Genomic DNA, 22,348 nt, shown 5'->3' on the forward strand with positions numbered 1-22,348 from the left:
TTGAGAAAAAATAAACACTATAAAAGTGTAAAGGAAACAGGATATAGGAGGGGAAGCGACTTTGACCTTTCTCATACTGGAAAAAGAGAACAGATGGAAGAGGGGAGGTAGGGAGAATTACTCTGTTCTGTAAATCATACCAGAATAGCTCCACCTTGATATGAGAGGAGAGAAAGCTTTGATGCACACCTGTTAGTCTATTTTTATGGCTAGAAGTACTAGGAAGGAGGTTAGTAACTTCCAAAATACCTCCATTGAACCAAGGGAAATGTTCTGGAATAGGTTGACTGTGGTATATACTGTGAACTGCATCTGACATACAGTGGGTGGATGCATCAGCTGGAAAGGGGATCTGGATGAACACCAGGGCGTCAAATGGTGCTTTTGATTAGGGTTAAGTTGACTGTGACTCATGAGGACTCTGTGTCATTTTTCTGATCATTAATATGAGTCCATTGTTGCAACTACTGTATTAATCCATCTCATTGAAAGCGTTCTTCCCAGTGAGAGGATAATAGTGGGGAAAGAGGAAAAACAAAACCATATATATATGTGTGTGTGTACATGTATATAAAATATATAAATATAAAATGTGTGGGTTTTTATGTATGTATATATATGTAAATGCAACAAGGAAGCAAATGGGTTTGGGGCCTTTACTTAAATCTTAGACCCATACAAGGATGGTTTGTTCTAATAATGTGGCACTGTACGATACCCACCTTCCTGACATGATCACTAAAGACATAATGGGAGCATAAGCAAATATGTTGAAGAAAGCTAATGGTGCCTAGCTATCAAAAGCTATAGCATCTGCAGTCTTAAAGGCTTGGAGTTAAACAAGCAGCCATCTAGCAGGGAAGCAACAAAGCCCACATGGAAGAAGCACACAAGGCCGTATGACCATGAGGTGTCAACAGGAAGAGGTATCAGAAGTTCAAAACATGCATCCAAATGTATATGAAGGGAACTGGATGCAGTAGAGAGCCAAAGTCCACTAAAAAACAATTAGTCCCTCTTCGGGAGAGCCTCATGAATGGGTAAACCCAGGGTGAATATGGCATTAATGAAACACTTAATTATCCTCTAGGACAGTGGTTAGCAATCTTCCCAATGCCACAATCCTTTAATACAGTTCCTCATGTTGTGGTGACCCTCCAACCATAAAATTACTTTTATTGCTACTTCATAACTATAATTTTGCTACAGTTATGAATCATAATGTAAATATCTGATATGCAGGATGTGTTTTCATTATTACAAATTGAACATAATTAAAGCATAGTGATTAATCACAAAAACAATATGTAATTGTGTATGTTGAAATATTTATTTCTAATTAAAAATAAATGAAATTTTGTCTTGAAGCATGGTGTAGCATGGGTAACAGTCTTAATATAACAACAGTAAACTACATTGCTACATTTTGGGACAGTATGCATAAAGAGCCAGCGTCAGTGCGAAAGTTGAGATAGCTTCTTTCTCACCAGGTCAGAAATTCTCAGGGCAGTCTTTGCAAGAGCAAAACAAAGATAATCTTCCACAAGTCTACTTCCATATTTAGACTTGATAACCAACACACTGAAAAACCCTGTTTCACAACAATATTATATCGGAAATGGAAGAAGAAGGCGCAACACACTCTCAGACAGAACAGGATATGACTGCAAACACTTGATCCAGAATTGTGTAACTGGCATTGTAGAGAAATCAGTTGTCGCTGCATTGCTGTCTAGTGCTGTCTCAGGAACATCTTCAAATTTGACTGTGAATGGACTTCCTGCAAGTGCAAATGGGGTGTCAGGTGGATTTGGAAAGTATGGTGAAATTTTGTCTGCAAGCAGGTGCAAGTGTTCTTTCACAGATATCATCTTCATAATCCTTTTGTCTGGTTCAATGTCATGTTACTCAAAGAAAACAAAAGGTAGGCAACATGTAAATTTTATTTTCATCCATTTTTTTTTTCAAAAGCTGAAGTTTCATTTGGAATGATTGGATATTTTCAGACAAATCGAGGCATGTGGAATTTGGTCCTTGCAGTGATCAATTTAACTCATTCAAGATGGCAAGCAAGTAAGTTATTTTCTGCAGTTCACTTTGATCGCTGAAAAGTGCTTCCAACTACAGTCTTGCTTTCTGATTAAAAAACATTTTGAGTTCATCACGAAGCTCAAAAACATTTTTTAAAACTTTTGCTTTCGACAACCATCTCACTTGAGTGTGAAATAGCAGAGCATTATTCGGGGCATTCAACACATGGCACGTTAGTGAAAACAGTCAGCTGTTTGAAGTGCTCGCCTTTGTAACACTGACAGAACTTACGCTGCCTTTCATGACTTCTTGTAACTCTGTGGCAGCGTCTTCATTGCTAATATTTGCTGATGAATCATCCAGTGATTTCTGACGACTCATTCAGCACCAAACATTGAAATCCAGATCGACACCTAGCATAGCTGGAGCACCATCTGTGCAAACACCACAGACCTTTTCCCAAGAGATTGTATGCCCTTTCAGAAATGAACCAACGGTGTCAAATACATCACGTGCAGTAGTTGTCATTTCAAGGGGTTTGCAAAAAAAGAAGTTCATCTTTGAAGTCGCCATCATTAATATACCTCAAGTAAACCAGTAGCTGAACAGTTTGCAGCGTCTGTAGATTCATCAACTGGGTGCTAAATATTGGAAATGGAGCAGATTGAATTTCCTGGATTACCTGATCAAGAATATCAGCAAAGGAAGCGGCGCAAGTTCCGGCCAGCCTACAAGATCACTGCGCCTAGCGGCTGCTTCCAGCCTGGCAAGCAGCGAACAGAGCTGGGAGGCTGGGGCACCCAAGCGGCCCCGACTCGGGCCAGGAAGCAGGAGCGGAGGCAGTGGGCTCATCGTGGTGCTGAAAGGGGCCAGTCTGGAGACCGTCAAGGCAGGCCGGACATATGAACTACTCAACTGTGACAAGCCAAGGCTATGCTCCTGAAGAACGGTCGGGACCCTGGAGAAGTGAGGCCGGACATAGGCCACCAGAGTTTACTAATGCTAATGGACAGCCCCCTGAACCGAGCTGGCTTGCTACAGGTTTACATCCACACCCAGTAGAATGTGCTCATTGAAGTAAATCCCCAGAACCTTCGACCGTTTCTGTGGCCTCATGGTTCAGCTTTTACACAAACTCAGCGTGCGAGCAGCTGACGGTTCCCAGAAGCTGCTGAAGGTAATTAAGAATCCCGTGTCAGATCACTTCCCAGTTGGATGTATGAAAATTGGCACCTCTTTTTCCAGTCCAGTCGTTAGTGATGTGCGAGAGTTGGTGCCCAGCAGTGACTCCATTGTCTTTGTTGTGGGGGCCTTTGCCCATGGCCAGGTCGACGAGGAGTACACAGAGAAGACAGTGTCCATCAGCAACTACCCGCTTTCTGCCGCCCTCACCTGCGCGAAACTGACCGCAGCCTTCGAACAAGTGTGGGGCGTTGTCTGACGGCAGCCCCTTGACTCCCCAGCACAGATTGTTGACACCCCTTGACTCTTGCTGAGCTGCCTGCTGAGAGATGACCTTCCTTCATTGACCCTGGAGACTGGAAGCCAGGGCTGTACATGGGGCGTTAGTTTATCCTATAAACACAATTTTTATGTTAAAAAAAAATATCAGCAGATATGTCATCTGTTCTTCAGGAATTGCACTCAATTTCCTAACAAATTCATCTCCCATCGTAACTCTAACAATGTCTTTGGCCAAACAGTTGCCAAACAGCAAATCCTCAGCAATGGTGTGAGGTTTCATAGCTCTGGTGATTCTGAGTGCCACCAAACAGGAAGCTTCCACAGCTGCTACGTTGTGTTTGTGGTACTTGTCACCAGTGTCAAGTCTGACTTTCTTGAGTCTGTCAGCCTTGCTTCTAAAATAGTTGGTGTCCTTGTTGGCAGTGCTTGCATGCATGCTATTAGAATGGCATTTTAGTTTGTTTGGCTTCATAGATTCGCCTGATAGAACTTCACAGCAAACAACACATTGTGGTTTCTCAATTCCTGCTGTAATTATTGAGGGAAAACCATACAGAAAAAAATCCTCACTACATTTTCTTTTCTTAATGTTCTTCTCTACATGATCCATTGCCATGGGATGGTTTGCTAATGAAAATAATATATAATAATAGCTTAAGTGATACAAAATGATACATGTCATAGTTCAGCCAATTCAGTTCATCAGCATTTCCTATGAGTGACCATTTTTTTACATACCTGTTACAATCACAAGGGGCAGCATTCACATCAACCACAGCTGAATATAAAAAGACCGAGCAGCATCCAGATTATATTCCCATGGTACAGATGTTTTCTTTTTGCAGTAGTTGATGATTTTAAAGTACATGATTTTACTTTTACCCAGTAATTATAATCATTACATGTTGTTTTACCTCCAATATTGCTGCTTTCAACACAGTAGCTGCTTTTAAAAAAATCATTTTATTAGGGGCTCATACAACTCTTATCACAATCCATACAGTCATCAGTTGTGTAAAGCACATTTGCACATTCATTGCCCTCATCATTCTCAAAACATTTGCTCTCCACTTAAGCCCCTGGCATCAGCTCCTCATTTTTCCCCTTCCTCCCTGCTCCCCCTTCCTTTTGAACCCTTGATAATTTGCAAATTATTATTTTGTCCTATCTTGCCCTGTCTGATGTCTCCCTTCACCCACTTTTCTGTTCCTCCCCCAGGGAGGAGGTTATATGTAGATCCTTGTAATCGGTTCCCCTTTCCAAACTACCCAGCCTCCACCTTCCCAGTATCGCCACTCACACCACTGGTCCTGAAGGGATCATCCACCCTGGATTCTCTGTGTTTCCAGTTCCTGTCCGTACCAGTGTACATCCTCTGGTCTAGCCAGATTTGTAAGATAGAATTGGGATCATGATAGTAGGCGGGGAGGAAGCATTTAGGAACTAGAGGAAAATTGTATGTTTCGTTGTTGTTACATCACACCTTGACTGGCTCATCTCCTCCCTTAGTCCCTTCTGTAAGGGGATGTCCAGTGGTCTATAAATGGGCTTTGGGTGTCCACTCCCACCCTCATTCACAATGATATGATTTTTTGTTCTTTGATGTGTGATACCTGGTCCCTTCTATACCTTGTGATCTCACAGGCTAGTGTGCTTCTTCCATGTGGGCTTTGTTGCTTCTGTGCTAGATGGCCACTAGTTTACCTTCAAGCCTTTAAGACCCCAGACACTATATCTTTTTATAGCCAGGAAACATCAGCATTCTTCGCCACATTTGCTTATGCACCGATTTGTCTTCAACAATCATATCAGGGAGGTGAGCACACAATGATATGATTTTTTGTTCTTTGATGCCTGATAACTAATCCCTTCAGCATCGTGTGATCATGCAGGCTGGTGTGCTTCTTCCATGTGAGAGTAACTGCTTTCAACAAAGCAACTGCTCTCTACAATGTAACTGCTCTCTACACATGTGTGACTGGTCTGCATAAGTATATTGTGGCGCCAACCCTGTCACATACACCTGTATTTGTATGGCGTGTATGTGATGGAGTTGGCGTGATGATGTCATCACACCAGGTACTCGTATGTGGGCGTATCTGCATGTGGGCAGACCTGCTTGGAGATAGATAAATAAGCAGTGTATCAGTTCCTAAGACCACCAGAAATATGTGTTTTCCGATGGTCTTAGGTGACCTCTATGAAAACATCACTTGACACCCCCCCACCAAAGGGGTCACGACCCACAGATTGAGAACCACTGCTTTAGTCCCTTAATATTTCCTCCCCTTATTATTATGGTCCATATGTGATATGCCTCATTGGTCATGTTAGACTTGTGTTTGTTCATTTTTGCATTTAAGATCATTCGGTACATGGCAGTCAAGAGAGATGACTCCTCAGAGACACTAACAGGAGTAAGGGTTCCCTGAGGGTTGGGAAGTGAGGGGTGGGAGGTAGGTGAGGAGAGGGGAAGTTTATAGAGTTGATAGCATTGATGATTGTGTAGCCCCACCTGATTCAATTGAACAACAGAGCAGTATGGGAAGGGAAGGGATTTAATGAAATGAATAAGATATGTCAATAAAAATATTATTTGGTCAGGGGGTGAAACAAAAGTGTTTTTCTTTTTTGTTGACCTTTCTAATTTATCACACATGACGATGTTTTAAGGGGATTTATTTTCTTGATGACGTGTCCAAATTATACATGATCCTTGATACCTCCGTGCTGTTATTATAGTTTGCTGCTGTTGTTAGACGGTGTTGGGTCGATTCACAGTGACCCAATGCACAATGAAACGAACCACTGCTGGGTCCTGCACTTGCTTCACAATTATTATGTTTGAGCCCATTGTTGCAGGGACCATGTCAACTCAACTCCTGGGAATCTTCCCCTTTTTCAAGCATAACATCTTTTCCGGGGCCTGGTCTTTCCTGATAACATGTCCGAAATATGCAAGTTTCACCATCTTGGCTTCTAAGGAGCATTCTGACTGGACTTTCTCCAAGACAGATTTGTTCTTCTGGCAGTTCACAGTACTTTGAATATTCTTCACCAACAACATGATTCATATGCATTAAATTCTCGGTGGACTTCCTTATTCATTTCAAAGCTTTCATATGCATATCAAGTTACTAAAAATACCATGGTTTGGGCCAGGTGCAACTTAATCCTCAAAGTGACATGCTTGCTCTTCAACACTTTTAAGGAGTCTTGTGCAGATTTACCCAATGCAATACTCACTCACTACCATCGAGTCAATTCCAAATCAGGAGGTGTGATGGAATTATAAGCTTTGTGCTGGACAGCTAACCACATGCCAGGAGTTGAAAACCACCAGTCACTCCACAGGAGAAAATGAGGCTTTCTACTCTCCTAAAGAGTTCCAGTCTCCACAGAATCCAGGAATAGGAGTGGCGATACCAGAAGGATAGGGGAAAGGTAGAGAAAGGAGGGGAGGAAGGGGGAACTGATCGCAATGATCAACACATACCCACACACACCCCCTCCAGGAGGACAATCAACAGAAACTGTGAGGGAAGGGAGACAGAGGTCGGTGTTAAGATAGGAAAATAATAATCATTTATCATAGGGTCACCAGGGGCTTGAGAGGAACTCATAACAAGGGCTTAATAGAAAGTAAATATCTACAAAATAATGGTGGCAACATATGTACAAATATGCCTGATACAATTGATGTATGGATTTTTATAAAAGCTGTAAGAGCCCCAATAAAGTGGTCTTTTAATTTTTAAAAATTGCATTGCAGTGAAAATAAGCCAACACAATATATGTCATCTCAGCAATTCCTACAAGTGCAATTCAGTGACATTGATTACATTTATTTTAATATTGTATTTTCTTTTCATTGCTTAGTATATACATAGCAAAACAAGAAAGCATGTCCAGGTAATACCAGTATTTCAGTTGTTTTTTGCAGCTATGCTTCTCATTGAAAATCTACAAATAGATCGTCACATTAAATTATAAGAATAGGCAATTATAACCAATTTTTCCATGATTCTTGCCTGAAATAAATATCTGTGGTGCTTGCCAAATATTACTGTTGATATTTGTATATTTATTAGTTGAAATCCACTGCTAAGGAGAATTTTCTATTTTCCATTCATTTATTTGTCACATTATTTATATTATTTTTTTTAAGAGTTATAGTCTCAGAAGCACACAAAGACAATTGTACTTTGACTTACAGGGTCTATATGAGCCCAGTGCAGTGCAACCTTTGATTTCTTGGCTGCTGCTTCCACAAGCATTGGGTGTGGAGCCAAGAAAAATGAAATTCTTAACAAGTTGTCGATTGAATTGTTGTAGCCAGGTTCCAAGCCAGTCAGGACCACACCATACTGGTCAAAGGAGAAGCTTTATTGGAGCCAGTGACCGGGAGTCGGTTATCATCACTCTATGTGTCTTGGTCCAGGGCGCTGCTCGTACTCCAGTTGATAAAGCAACAAGCCACAAGTGGGTGGGGGGACCCTTCAAGTCCAATGACAACTGCCCACCCTGACTAGGGGGATGAACAGCTAGGGAACTTCCCACGGGTTTTTGTTATGGTCGTGGGCAGCAGCCCGCCAAAATTTTGAATCTGGTGGCTCTAGGCAAGAAAACTAACACGGAAGTAGAAAGCTTAAGCCATGGAAAAATACAGAAGTGAGAGTCAGCAGGTTAGCACATGAGTCTTCGGATATTTCAATCCCTCATCTTCTTTTGTGCAATAGTTGATTTATGTGGGGTCCATATGTGGGCAATTTCCAAAGTCATCCCACGCCTATGTAACCAGATGAGTGCATGTAAGTAATTACCCCATCGGAACGATTTCTTATGGAGCTTATATCTGAACACTGAATACCTTGATCCCCAAACCCCCTTTCCCTCCATTCAGTTTGAGCAAACACGCACACGCACAGGCACACACACACACATACAGGTTTAGCTTGAGGGGCTGGTCCTGGGTCAACTCCTATACATCCTCACATTGAAGCGGGTCGCCACTCAGGTCATCACCTGGGAGGAAAGTGGCTGCGTTCAAATTGTGTTGTGCAGCAGAACGAGTCGAGGATGGTCCAGGAGCAAGCTTTGGTACGAAATCAAATGGTTTATTCGCCATTCACCAGTGGCTGGCCTCCCACAGCAGTGTTTCATCGGCAGGAGGTGTGGTTATGAGCAAGTCCTGTCCCACCTTGAGTTATCAGCCTCCTTGCCCAAGACCACCGTGGCTGCTACAGGCCGGCCAAACCGAGGTTACTGCCTCCAGAAGTTTAGACAGGTAGGTTTAGACCTGGGTCGCTTCCATGGGCCCAACTGCTGAGCAAGCATCCCTTTTCCACGCTGTGGTTCCACGCACAAATAGCGGAAAGGGTCTGCTTATGTCCGGTAAGGCCAATGGGGGTGCTGCTCCAAGGCTTCAATGAGTTGAAAGAGTCCAGTGCTTTACTTGTCCACTGAAGGGATCTGTGGATCATCAAACGGGAGACTGCTCTTAAGTCATCTAATAATGGGCTTGTTGTTAGAGGGGGTGGATATTAATTCATGAAGCACATTCTCTCCAGTCAGGGGACAGTTAGAGCCAATGGAAGTGTGGTCTTCCCCCACCACACCCTCCTCCCCTTCTCTGTTCTACAGGTGGAGGGAGATGGCAGCCCCTGATTTGTGCAATAAATCCCACCCCCAACAAAGGGTAGGGGCTATCTGGTAGTACTAAAAATGAATGAGTGTTCCGCTTCTGTCCCAAGTCTACAAGTGTCTCAGTAGAGCGAGGACACTCCGTTGCTCCAGTAGCTCCCTGGATTTTGATGGTGGCCTTCATTAAGAGCCCCAACGGGCTAGGTTAGAACTGATTTCTTCACTCCAATGTCCAGTAACAAGTGACACATTGGCCCCAATTCAGGCATGTTCCAGTAGCTCATAGGGACCAAAAATCAAGGAGCCCTGTCCTGTTCATCCTCTCTGGCTGAAGACTAAAGGACCTGTTCCTTCCTTTCCCTTCCCCTACCTTCTTTGTCCCTGAGGGGAACATTCCCATCCCCAATGTCACTTTTTTTAGCACCAGGCACACTGATCTCTACCCAGTGGGGGGCTTCTACTCTTCCTTAACTGGCCTGTCTTTTCTCATATCCGGAATGTCAAACGGGGCGCCTGCGAGGCAGCAGCCAAACCCTTACATCTGTTCCTTGGTGTGTTTTCCTTCTGCCTTTGCCGTCTGGCATCCCTATTGCTGTAGACCCTCCGTGCCACTTCCCCAAACTGGGCTGTGTTCATACCCGCAAACCCATCTAGTTTTTGCAACTTTCTTCTTATGTAGGGGATAGCCTGCGGGACACAGGCCACATTCCATGCTCTAGCATTTTCAGGGGCTTGGGGGTAAATGGGCTGTATGTCCCATAAGCCTCCCATCGTCACTCAAGAAAAAAACACCTGGAATTTCTGCCAGTCCCTGAACCACCTCAGTAGTTTTAGACAAATTCATCGGCTTTTGAGAAGCTCCCCTCAACCCTGCTATTCGAGCCTGGTGGAACACTTCAAGGGCTTGAACCCCGCCAGAGTATTAGGGTCCCAATCTGGCCAAGTAAGGGGAAATATCTTTCTATTCTTTCTACATCCTCCCTCCCTTTCTTCCACACTTCCTTTTAATGGCTTCCAGGCATCTTCTCTAATTCTCTCTCTCTCTCTCTCTCTCTCTCTCTCTCTCTCTCTCTCTCTCTCTCTCTCTCTCTCTCTCTCTCTCTCTCTCTCTCTCCCCCACCTCCCTCCCACCCTCCTGCTTTCTCTCTTTCCCCCCTCCTTCCCTCCTTTTTCCCTCTTAGCAGAGGGTCAATAAAAGTTGCTGACAGTTGTCCTAGTTAGGTGGTGAGTGGGTAGCACAGATTCTAGCCAGGAACCGAGTGCCTGAGGCTTTTCAGAAAATAGAGGTTTTGTGTAGTCCAATTATATCAGTCTGAAGAGGAGAAAGGCAAATACATACAGCAAAAATGGCCTGTCCCCATATCAAGCGCTGTCTGGCTGCGGTGCCTCTCTTGATGATAGCGGTGGGACGGATGTCTGAGCTACCTTCTGTGGTTTCCACAGTGGATGGGGTCTGCCGTGCTCTCCCACAGGTCACAGGAGCTGAGGACCAGTCTGGGAATGTGGGATTTGGGGTGTGCTTTTTTTTTTTAACTAACCTCACAGGGTTGTAGGTCGGCGGGAGGTCTGGATTTTTGGGATGGGGAAGGGGGCAAAATATGGGACCCTCTCCTGCTCCCCCTCCCCAGTGGAGCTAGTGAAAGGCCAGGATGCCAGAATATTTGCCAATCATGCATCCTTGAAGCCATGGTTGGGGCTGCTGAACCAAAATTAATCACTGATCTATATATAGGAATTGATCTGGATACCCTGAATGTTTGGCCACTATTAGCCACACCTATACGAACCAACTCAGAGTCAAATAATCCCGAATCCAGACAACCCATCCCCCAAAACTGGGCCAATCTAATTGGCCAAAAGTTTTAAGCTTTGTTTTAGACAGTCTTACTCCATAATTATTGGAAAATCCTATTGCAAAATTCCATAGCATGTATTGTAACGTGCCTGGGGTTTATTGGGGGCATTTCCCATGCTTCCTAGTATTCTTTCAGCCCTTATCTTATACCCTAAATATTTATAATGCCTCCAAGAATCAAAAGAATACAGCAAAAAGAGTGCAAATTCAGGCAAGGGCAACAGGATTTATCTGCCTGCCTGCTCCTTCAGGGGCATCAGTCCCTATGCCCTGGTTCTGATAGAAACAACATTTTTATAAATTTTCCTTGGTGAAACATTGTAAGAGTTTAACTAATTTTTAACTTGGTCATTCTGAAAGCCTTTGAGTTTCTTCCAAGTTAAAATGAGGAGAAGCCAGGGAAATCTCCTAACCCTAGTCTTCTGGATTTCCAGGTCTCCACTGGCTTAGTTGTACCTCCTCCTGTGTGAATGGCAACCAAACAATAGGAAACCGTGGAGGTTAGCCGGTCAGCTAGAGGGGGTCTTGTAGCAGTCCAAAGTGCAGCAAGAGGAAATAAAGGGAAGAGACTCTCATGGCGGAAATCGATACCTGACACGAGCTGGCAAAAAGGGCAAAAGGTCTCCAGGGGCAGAGAAAATGAAAGCAATTGAGTGTCTTTGGGTCAAGGAATTCCTCAGAAATTTTCTCAAAAAGAAATCATCCATTTATCCAGGGACAAATTTTCTTCCGAACATATACTGGGCTAAGTACTCCTTTGAAATCCCTTTTACTTCCCTCCCGGCATCTCGTTACACGGGAAGCATTATGCCTCTGACTGGATCCCACAACTGCAAGTTTGTCACCTTGTGAGCAAAAAATCTTAACCAAGAACACCCAAGGGTGAAATTAAAAAAAAAAAAAGATGACTAGAAATATACACCTTGCCTCTTCAGATTTTTCAGATAACCTTGAAGATCATATAGAACATAGATTGACTATAGCAAATATCATGAATACTACATAATTACAAAGTGTGCTGAAATGGCCAAACATCTGAATTCACATAGTTCACTGATCTAGCCAACCTCAACTATGATTCTCTACCTTGGTTTCATGAGCTGCCTTTAGAATTTTCTGTTATGTCTTTTTACGCCATCATTATTTTAGGTGCCATCAAGTCTATTCCAAATCATAAATATCCTTTATATTCATACAACAGACCAAAATATTACCTGCTCCTGCACCATTTCCACAATCAGTGCCGTGTGAACCCATGATTGTCGGCTCATCTCACCGACCATTTCCCTCTTTCCCACTGACCTTCTACTTCACCAAGGATGATGCTCTTCTTCAGGAACTGGTCCCTTCTAATAACATGTTCAAAGTATCCTCAAAGATTCTCACTTCTAAAGAGAAGTGCACGTCTTCCAAGAAAGATGCGTTCATTCTTCTGAAAGCCCATGGTATGTTCAATATTCCTCACCGAGACCATAATCTGAAGGCATCCATTGTTCTTGTGTCTTTATTATTCATTGCAGATGGTGAATAATATGCATGCATGAGATCACTAGAAATTACCATGGCTTTGGGACAAGTACACATTAGTCCTCAAAGTGACATTTTGCTTCTTTGCTCCTTTTGAACACTTTACAGAGTTTTGCAACAGGTTTGCCCACTGCAATATGTTGTGGGATTTCTTGACGCCTGCTGCCTTGGGTAGTCATTGTGCATCAAGTAAAGCGAAATCCTTGTCAAACACAGTACTCTCTCCATTTATCATAATGTTGTGTCCGTGCCTTTGGGAAGATTTTTGTTTTCTGTCTGGTGAAGTACGAAGTGAAGATTTTAGTGTCTGATCTTCATCAGAAGGTGATTAAAGCCTGTGTGATCACGAGCTGTCAAAGGGATCAGGTATCAGGCATCAAAGAACAAAAAATCTAATCATTGTGAATGAGGGGAGTGCAGAGTGGGGACCCAAGACCCATCCGTAGGCAACAGGACATCCCCTTTCAGAAGGGTTGCAGGGAGGAGAATACCAAGTCAGGGTTCAGTGTAGCAATGATGAAACATACGATTTTCCTCACGTTCCTAAATGTTTCCTCCACCCCCCCCCACCCCCATCATGATCCCAATTCTACCTTCCAAATCTGGCTAGACCAGAGGATGTACACTGGTACCAATAGGAACTGGTAACACAGGGGATCCAGGACAGATGATCCCTTTAGGACCAGTGCTGAGAGTGGCGTTACCAGGAGGGTGGAGGGAAGATGGGGTAGAAAGGGGGAACCAATATCAAGGATCTACATATAACCTCCTCCCTGGGGGATGGACAACAGAAAAGTGGGTGAAGGGAAACATCAGACAGTATAAGACAGGACAAAATAATACACCACCAGGGTTTTACCAAAACACCACCAGTGTTCACCAATACACCACCAGGGCGTCTTTGAGACACCATGAGTCTAAATCAACTGGCGAGCAACTGGTTAGTTTGCCTCACACATTTTCAGCTTTAGTTCATTTTTCTAATTTCCTGAACTTTTCCAATTATTTAATTCCCTGCGCCATATCTTCCCTCAAGTCCTTTTAAGGGCCTTAATTGGACTCATCTCTTAACAGGGTCATCAAGTCCACCTGCTCCCAAGGGAGTGGTTTGTAGCTCAATAACAAAATTGTGTTGTGTTATACTCTTCTTCTGGAATAAAACCCATAAGTACTAAAGTGACATTTTGCAGTCTTTGGGCCCCAAATAAGACTTTATTATTTTCTTAACTAAGCAAGGTGAAAAATATTAGGTATCCTACAATCGAATATCTTTGTTCCAAGAAGTCATGACTAATGAATATTCTAGGGTCACTGTTTCTCACTAGTCAGAGGGTTTGGAATAGAAGTTTGAAAGATCATTTTTATACTCCTTCAACTTTCCTTTGTGCCATTAAAAAATCTACATTTAAGTATTATCTTAAACACTGGAAAAATATGATAAAAGTTGTTTTAAAGAATCTGTGCTTTTTAGAACTACTGATTTTTTTCATGGTTATTCTGTCAAGCTGGGTTTTTTTAAATCATTTTACTGGGGGCTCATACAGCTCTTATCACAACCCATTTATACATCCATTGTATCAAGCACATTTGTACATGTGTTGCCATCATCGTTCTCAAAACATTTGCTTTCTACTGGAGCCCTTGGTATCAGCTCCTCATTTTCCCCCTCTCTCCCCACTCCCTCTCCCTTCATGAATCCTTGATAATTTATAAATTATTATTATATTGTCATATCTTACTCTGTCCAACATCTCCCTTCACCCACTTTTCTGTTGTCCATTTCCCAGGGAGGAGGTTATATATATATCTTTGTAATCGGTTCCCCCTTTCTCCCTCACCTTCCCTCCATCCTCCCGGTATCACCACTCTCACCACTGGTCCTGAAGGGATCATCTGTCATGGATTCCATGTGTTTCCAGTTCCTATCTGTACCAGTGTACATCCTCTGGTCTATCCAGATTTGTAAGATAGAATTGGGATCATGATAGTAGGGGGGTGGGAAGCATTTAAGAACTAGAAGAAAGTTGTATGTTTCATATTTGCTACTCTGCACCCTGACTGGCTCCTCTCCTCCCTGCAACTCTTCTGTAAGGGGTTGTCCATTTGCCTACAAATGGGCTTTGGGTATCCACTCTGAACTCCCCCTCATTCACAATGATATGATTTTTTTGTTCTTTGATGCCTGATACCTGATCCCTTCAACACCTCGTGGTCACACAGGCTGGTGTGCTTCTTCCATGTGGGCTTTGTTACTCTGAGCTAGATGGCCATTTGTTTATCTTCAAGCATTTAAGAGAGTAGAGAGAAAAAATTAATGATATTTATTCCCCACCTTGCGGATTTTTAAACTATTAAATATTTTGAAAGCATTTTCTGACCCTTTCTTTTTAATTGGTGACATTATTATTTTAAATTATTTTTTATTATAAAAAAGCTTTATAGGCAGTGTTGGGATTCATTTATACCCCTCCTCTATACCACTTTTTTCTCCCTGGCATTGACTGACTTTTCCCCCATCGGCGTTTTATACTTTTTACATTACATTGATTCATAAGTTGTGTATAGTAATATAATAAGCATGTGTACACTTAATATAAATGATGGAACAATATGTATTTTCTCTGGCCATTTTTTTGTCCTTTATCATTTTAGGTGCACAGGGTTCATTCATTCTTCATGGAACACAAATATTTGTAGACTCTTCAATATTCCCAATTTTCCCCTTAAACAAAGGTAAGAAAAACATACTGTTATTGCTTATTTCTACTAAGCTATTTGTATCCTTGATCTTAAAACACTAAAAAGAGCATGGGATCTTCAACTGGGCAGTGGTGGTGCAGTTGCTCATGATGCCAAAGCCAAGGAAGCATTTCGGAAAGGGGCTTTGGGAAGAAGAGATAACCACTGCCCTCTTAAATGCCAATTTGGGAGAACCGTCTGGTGCCTGAATGCAGAGGACCCATGAGGGTCACAGCAAAAGGAAGTCCATCCAGAGGGATCCAGTGAGCCCACTCCTTCTGCACCGGTAGAGTTCTGTGGTCATTTATGGAAGCAATCTAATGTACTTTACTTTTTTATTTTTCATAAAGGTTTGCATTGTGTTATAGGTTAACATTAAATGTTTTATACAAAGAAACAATGTATATATGACTATTAGGGTTCCAGTTCACACATGCATGAGTTTATTTCAAATAAAACGTGTTTAAACATGTTTCTGCAGTCCGTGGATGACTGTGGACAAGGCCTCTTAGTAATATACTTCTTTTTTTTTTTCAACAGATTCACCATTTATTTTACCATGTCAATGCCTGAAAAGCACATACCATTTGAAAGATTAACATACAGAACTCAAATAAAGTCACTTGTGTTTATTATGACTAGTAATACACTTCTTAATCTCTTTAAAACAAATAAACAACAAGAAAAACAAACTTACTGTCATCAAGTTGATTTTTACTCATATCTCTTTAGTGTGCATTTAAAAATGTTTAGTCAAAGCAGTGGCTTCAGAGGGCATTTGCTTGGTCAGTTAAATTCAGACAAGAAATCAACTTCAAAGGTTATGGTGACTGATTTTGGTTTTGTTTTTGAATTCTACAGGGGTGATCTTGATAGAGGTATTCTTCTTCAAGAGGGATTTCCAGTCCTCTTCACTTGTAGTAAGCAAGGTTATGGCATCTCCATATCACAGCCTTCCTCCCAGCCTGAAGCCACGCTCTTTTTCCTGTAGCCCAGCTTCTCAGATGATTTGCTCCGCATACAAATTGGATAAGGAGGGTAAATGGTACAGTCCTGACTTGTACCTTTCTTGATTTTGAACTCCACAATGTCTGCTTGTTCTGTTCAACTGTTTCTTGGTCTAGCTAAAGAATCAGCATAAGCAATTAAATGTTCTGTTACTCCCATTCTTTGCAATGTTATCCATAATTTGTTATGGTCTGTGAAGTTTGATGACTTTACATAGTCAATAAAACACAGATAAATAGATTTCTGATATTCTTTTCTTTTAGCCAAGATCCATCTGATGTAAGCAATGATATCTTTCAGTCCACATCCTCACATTGTATTAGTTAGAAGAAAATCACTGAGTACAATCTACACTCAAGGGAAAAGAATTACATCAGGTCATGGATGTTAGACATTTTTTAATGTTTGTGGAGGATTTTGCCAAGAATATCTATCAATATTGCTAGTTTTAATTGGGTAATTTATTGGTTGACATTTAATTGTTGCCTTTCACTAGTGTTGCAATCTCATGCACACTTAGCCCCTGAGATGAGTTAAAATGGGGAAAAATTATTCTGTAAGATTTCAAACATAAATGTAGACCCTAACTACATTACTACATGTTATTTTAACCTCAGAGTAGGTGCCTTATTTCAAGAATTGGGCTGGCAGGTAGGAGACAATGATGGAAGGGGAAATGATGGGAGATTGGAGAGCCTGACACTAACATCATTTATTTCTTGGTCATATGTATAAAAAATAATTATTATTACCTATCCTTTACTAAAACTACATTCCCACCAATTGCTGCAGCAAAATGCAATTTGAGAATAATGGGCAGAATTAGGTCATTTGTCCTTTATCTGTTGTTAGAGCTTAAAATGTGTCTTGATTAAAGAGGTCACTGACATAGTTTAATTGGAACGTTTTATAACACAGTCAAATGGTACATCTTCAGACTTTATGCATTATAGGGATTAGAACTTTCGAGAGGAGCTAATGTTATGCACCTGTTGCCAACATGATATCCTGAGCAATGGAAAATCCAACTTCATCTTAGCTGTCCTTGGCTCTTCCAACCAAAGAGTGTGCCTAGTCTCCCTCATGGTGGCAATGAATCAGTGGTACTGTCATCTCTGGGTATAGTATCTCTGTTTAATTGTTGAAAATGACAACTATTTTTGCTTCTCTGTTCATGCATTTCTTCTCTCAGATTTGAACCTTGTACCAAGAAGTTACAAAATAACTATTGAATTATTTAGTAGTGGACAGGCATCTACATTAGGTTTATTATACTATTCACCCTCCTATCTCTAGATCATGGTGCCTTGAACTTATGAAGTACTGACATCTGGTAGACCCAGTGAGTTCCACTAGACTACTAATCTCTGAAAAAACATAACTGAAGTCATAATTTCTATGTTTATAGAACTAGGATATACAACTTTACCATTAGATAAAGCATAAAAATAGGATAGTGTATGTGAAAGAGTTTTATAAATGGTGGGTTTTATTTTTTAAGTAAAACATCATTATGTTGTTATTATTAATAATCACAACAGGCATAGTTTATATTCTATTATGTAAAGGTTTGGTCAGAATGGCAGTTTTTGGTAAGAAAAATCTACCTAATAAGCATAACATGATCTGAGGTTTGAGAATATCATTGCTTGGCCAAAGTATAGAATATTTTTATTGCAATATATATACAGATAACTTGGCTTAAATAATGTAACCAGAATAGGATTTTAGAAACCTTCATCAAGCTAACCCTAAACTACTATTTTAAAAATATTAGTGATTCCCACCAGGCATGATAATTAATCCATGAATAAGTACATGTAAGTATTATATCCTCCAGTCAGCCATCTGTATAGCTATTGACAAGACCCTCTAAGTAAGGTAATAATGAGACCTATGTACAAGAAAACTGGGTTGTCACACTGCTCAGCCTTTAACTAATTGAGATGTATTTTCTAATGTGTTACTTCACATCTCAGTTTCCTCATGTGCTAAAGAAAAAGATTATAGACTAGATCCCTGGTTTCTGGAACATATTGTATGGAACTCTAACACCACTAGAACTAACCTACAGGACCAGGCTGGGGTCAAGGATGCTAACATAGTAGGGCTCAGATATTTGCATCCTTCTGATTTCTATTTTGGGATGACCCATTGATTTTCACTTGAAAAGTGATTCCAATTTGTGTCTTGTCCGTTCAGTAAGCTTTTTAAACTTATCTTATCCAAAATTGAACTCAGCAATGTCTTCTCGTCTCCATTAGACAATGAGGGTATGCTGATAGTGGTAAGAGAATCAGGTTCAGATAAAGATATTTAGAATAAAGAATAGAATAGTAAGAGGTACCATTTGCTTATTCCTTCCAATGTATAGGAAGTGCTTCTAAGTGCTGAAAATGATCGACTAATTCAATCTTTCCAACAACCTTGAAGTTGGTAACTTATTAGAGCCATATTTTACTGAGAGGAAAGACTATCCGAGATCATAGAGAGAGTAGCAGAGGGGGATTTGAGTCCTGAGAGTCTGACTTTAAAGTGCAGAGACCCTAAATTACAGACTCAGAGTTGTGTGGACCCCACACTGCTGTGGCAGTGATGCGAGTGTGTGAGGACAGAGGGAGGTAAAGCCAAGATTTTGAAAGAATTCATAAGCTATAGCAAAGGAAGGGAAGTGAGACCCGACGGCCACACCATTGCAATGGCATTTTTCACTCCCCATTATGCTCACAGGAAGATTAAGGTGAGGTTGTCACATCTGGAAAGCACTTTTAGAACAAAGTTGCATTAGACAAGCCAGTCAATCTATTTCCACAGGAGGAATAGATAACAATCTAATGCTAGATGATAGATAAGACTATTATGGGCTAAAGAAGGAGGGCATGGAAAGAGTGCTCTATAGAATTCACCAGTGAGCAATAAGATCACTCCCTCGGAGTATGTCACAACACACAATGGCCAGGTTTCTCTTTGTCTATAATGTAGAGTTAGAGAACAAATCATCAAATTTCAAAATAAAATAAGATACTAGGCACTGTCTACTCTGTGTATTGGATTTCTCAAATTATGATAAAAAAATTTTCTGAGTCAATGTGAACACAGGCTTGGTATTACATAAAATGAAAGAATCATTGGTAATTTTAGATGTGATAATGGCATAGTTATAATACTTTGTTTTTCAGTTTTATGTGTTTGAGTTGAACACGGAAATTCTGACAAACAGAATGATGTTGCATTTAGGATGGAAAGGATAGACATATTACTCGCTCATTGACTTCGAGTCAATTTTGGCTCATAGCACCACCACCCCATCCTCCACCACCACCCCTGTGGGGTTCTGAGACTGTAGCTGCTTACGGGAGTAGAAAGCCGAGTCTTTCCCCTAAGGAGCTTATGGTGGTTTTGAACTGCCAATCATGTGGATCACAGCCCAATGCACAGCCACTACACCACCAGGGCTCCATACGTATATGTTGGCGTGCCATAATGGAAGAAATTAGATTCTCAAATGTTGAAAACTTATTACACTGAATGCTGGAAATAAAGGGTTCGTTAAACCAGTCTCTTTACCTTTATGCAGGTTTGAAAGTTTCCATGAGAGTTGTTTTAATTATAGGTGATAAAGGCATAAAGGGGTAGTTTGATTTAAAAGGAAATGGTAAGCAAATGCCAAAGGCTCTGTCTACCTAAGGGTTTCTTTGGGGTTTTTTTTTGTTTTTTTTTTGTAGAAAATAGCATTGGTAAAAACATTAAATACTGGAGAAAACTGCAGACTTGATATCCCAAAATTTCAATAGCTCAACAAAATATCAAAATACACACCAAGGACAGAGAAATATGGCACTTTCAAATTAACATGACAAAGGAAGTGGAATTCTATCTACATATGAGCTTATTATTTTAGTTTTTATCATTATTAATGGAAGACTAAAGTATAATGAGCCCAGGTGGAATAGTGCTTACACGTTAGGCTGCCATCCACAAGGTCCACAGTATGAAACCATCAGTGGCTTCTCGGGAGAGATGAGACGTTCTACTCACATAAACAGTTCGTCTCAGAAACTTGAAAATGGGCAGTTCTACCCTGCCCTAGAAGGTCCACTACGAGTTGGCATCGACTTCATGACAGTGAGTCTGGTTTGGGGTTGCATAGCACAATAGCACTAAACATAAAGGGCTAAATGAAAACATAGATTAAAAGTTAATAGAAAGAAATAAACAATGCATGGACAAATGGGGACATAAAAACGAGAGCTAGCAACTAGAGAGACAACCAGAGTGAGGAAGGCAATAGGACTTACGAACTGTGCTAGACAGGGTTCTCTAGAGAAACCAAACAAGGACACTTATGATTTTATAGAGAGATGGCTAGATGGATGGATAGATAGATAGATAGATAGATAGATAGATAGATAGATAGATAGATAGATACAAACAACATGAAGGAAAAAACAGCTAATTAGTCCACAGCGTAGTACAGAGGGTTCTGTTCAACTCACTTCCATGAGACAGTTAATATACTGATAGCCCTTCAACTCACGAGGGCTGCTGGGTGCAAATCACAGAAGCAGACAGCTGAGTCTTCAGCAATACAGGCAGTCCAGCCACAGGCAGCAAGCAGCAGGGCAGGTCTCCAACAGGCAGCCAGATGACAGGATCCGACAGTCCTCAGCTCAAGTGATGTATACACCAGCAGTGTAGCAAATCAGGTCTTTAAAAAAAAAAGTTTTATTAGGGGCTCATACAACTCTTATCACCATCCTTACATACATCAATTGTGTAAAGCACATCTGTACATTCATTGCCCTCATCATTCTCAAAGCATTTACTCTCCATGTAAGCCCTTGGCATCAGGTCCTCATTTTCCCCTCCCCCCAGCTACTCCCTTCCTCATGAGCCCTTGATAATTTATAAGTTATTATTTTATCATATCTTGCCCTGTCTGACATCTCCCTTCACCCCCTTTTCTGTTGTCCATTCCACAGGGAGGAGGTCACATGTAGATCCTTGTAATCGGTTCCCTCTTTCCAACCCACTCACCCTCTACCCTCCCAGTATTGCCACTCACACCCCTGGTCCTGAAGGTATCATCCGCCCTGGATTCCCTGTGCCTCCAGCGCCTATCTGCACCAATGTACATCCTCTGCTCTATCCAGACGTGCAAGGTAGGATTTGGATCATGATAGTGGTGGGGGTGGGGGGTAAGGGTGCGGGGGGGGCATTTAGGAACTAGAGGAAAGCTGTATTCTTCATTGGTGCTACATCACACCCTGACTGACTCATATCCTCCCCTAAACCCCTCTGCCAGGGGATCTCCAGTGGCCCACAAATGGGCTTTCAGTCTCCACTCTGCACTTCCCCCTTCATTCACTATGGTAAGTTTTTTTATTCTGATGATGTCTTATACCTGATCCCTTCGACACGTCGTGATTGCACAGGCTGGTATGCTTCTTCCATGTGGGCTTTGTTGCTGCTGAGCTACATGGCCGCTTGTTTACCTACAAGCCTTAAAGACCCCAGACACAATCTCTTTTGATAGCCGGGCACCATCAGCCTCCTTCACCACATTTGCTTATGCACCCATTTGTCCTCAGAGATAGTATCATGGAGGTGTGCAGCCAATGATATGATTTTTTGTTCTTTGATGCCTGATAACTGATCCCTTTGTAACCTCGTGATCACACAAGCTGGAAGGAACCTCAAAGTATAGCAACATGGTCCACATGTTGGGTGTCCAACAGGTAGTGTAGCTCGCAAGTTGAAGCAGAGAACTAGCTAAGGCAGCCACACACTGGTCTGAACATCAGAGGACAAGAGACAGAAAGGCGAGGCTTGCAGAGCCATTTATCTCTTTGCCCTTCAATTAAACTGCAATTTTATTAATCCCATATGTGTTTATTAGCCAGGTTAGCACAATAAACTTATCTATCAAACCAGCAGATTTAATCAGGCAAAAGAATGAGTCCTTGAATTAGAGTATAAGATAATTAAATGGCATACACTGAAGAGCAACAAGAACAAAGGTTCGAGAAAGTTGAGCACAGTTTAGTGCACACAAAAAGGAGACTGACTATATGTGGCATG

The 22,348-nt window shown here is 41.5% G+C and overlaps 1 pseudogene; it reads left to right on the plus strand.

Annotated features, from left to right (window-relative positions):
* Positions 1-2,062: 2,062 nt before the first annotated feature.
* Positions 2,063-3,587, plus strand: LOC142458545 (ribosomal RNA small subunit methyltransferase NEP1-like; annotated as a pseudogene).
* The last annotated feature ends 18,761 nt before the right edge of the window (positions 3,588-22,348 follow it).

Source organism: Tenrec ecaudatus, chromosome 10, assembly GCF_050624435.1.
Source record: "Tenrec ecaudatus isolate mTenEca1 chromosome 10, mTenEca1.hap1, whole genome shotgun sequence".
In the NCBI taxonomy this organism is placed as follows: Eukaryota; Metazoa; Chordata; class Mammalia; order Afrosoricida; family Tenrecidae; genus Tenrec; species Tenrec ecaudatus.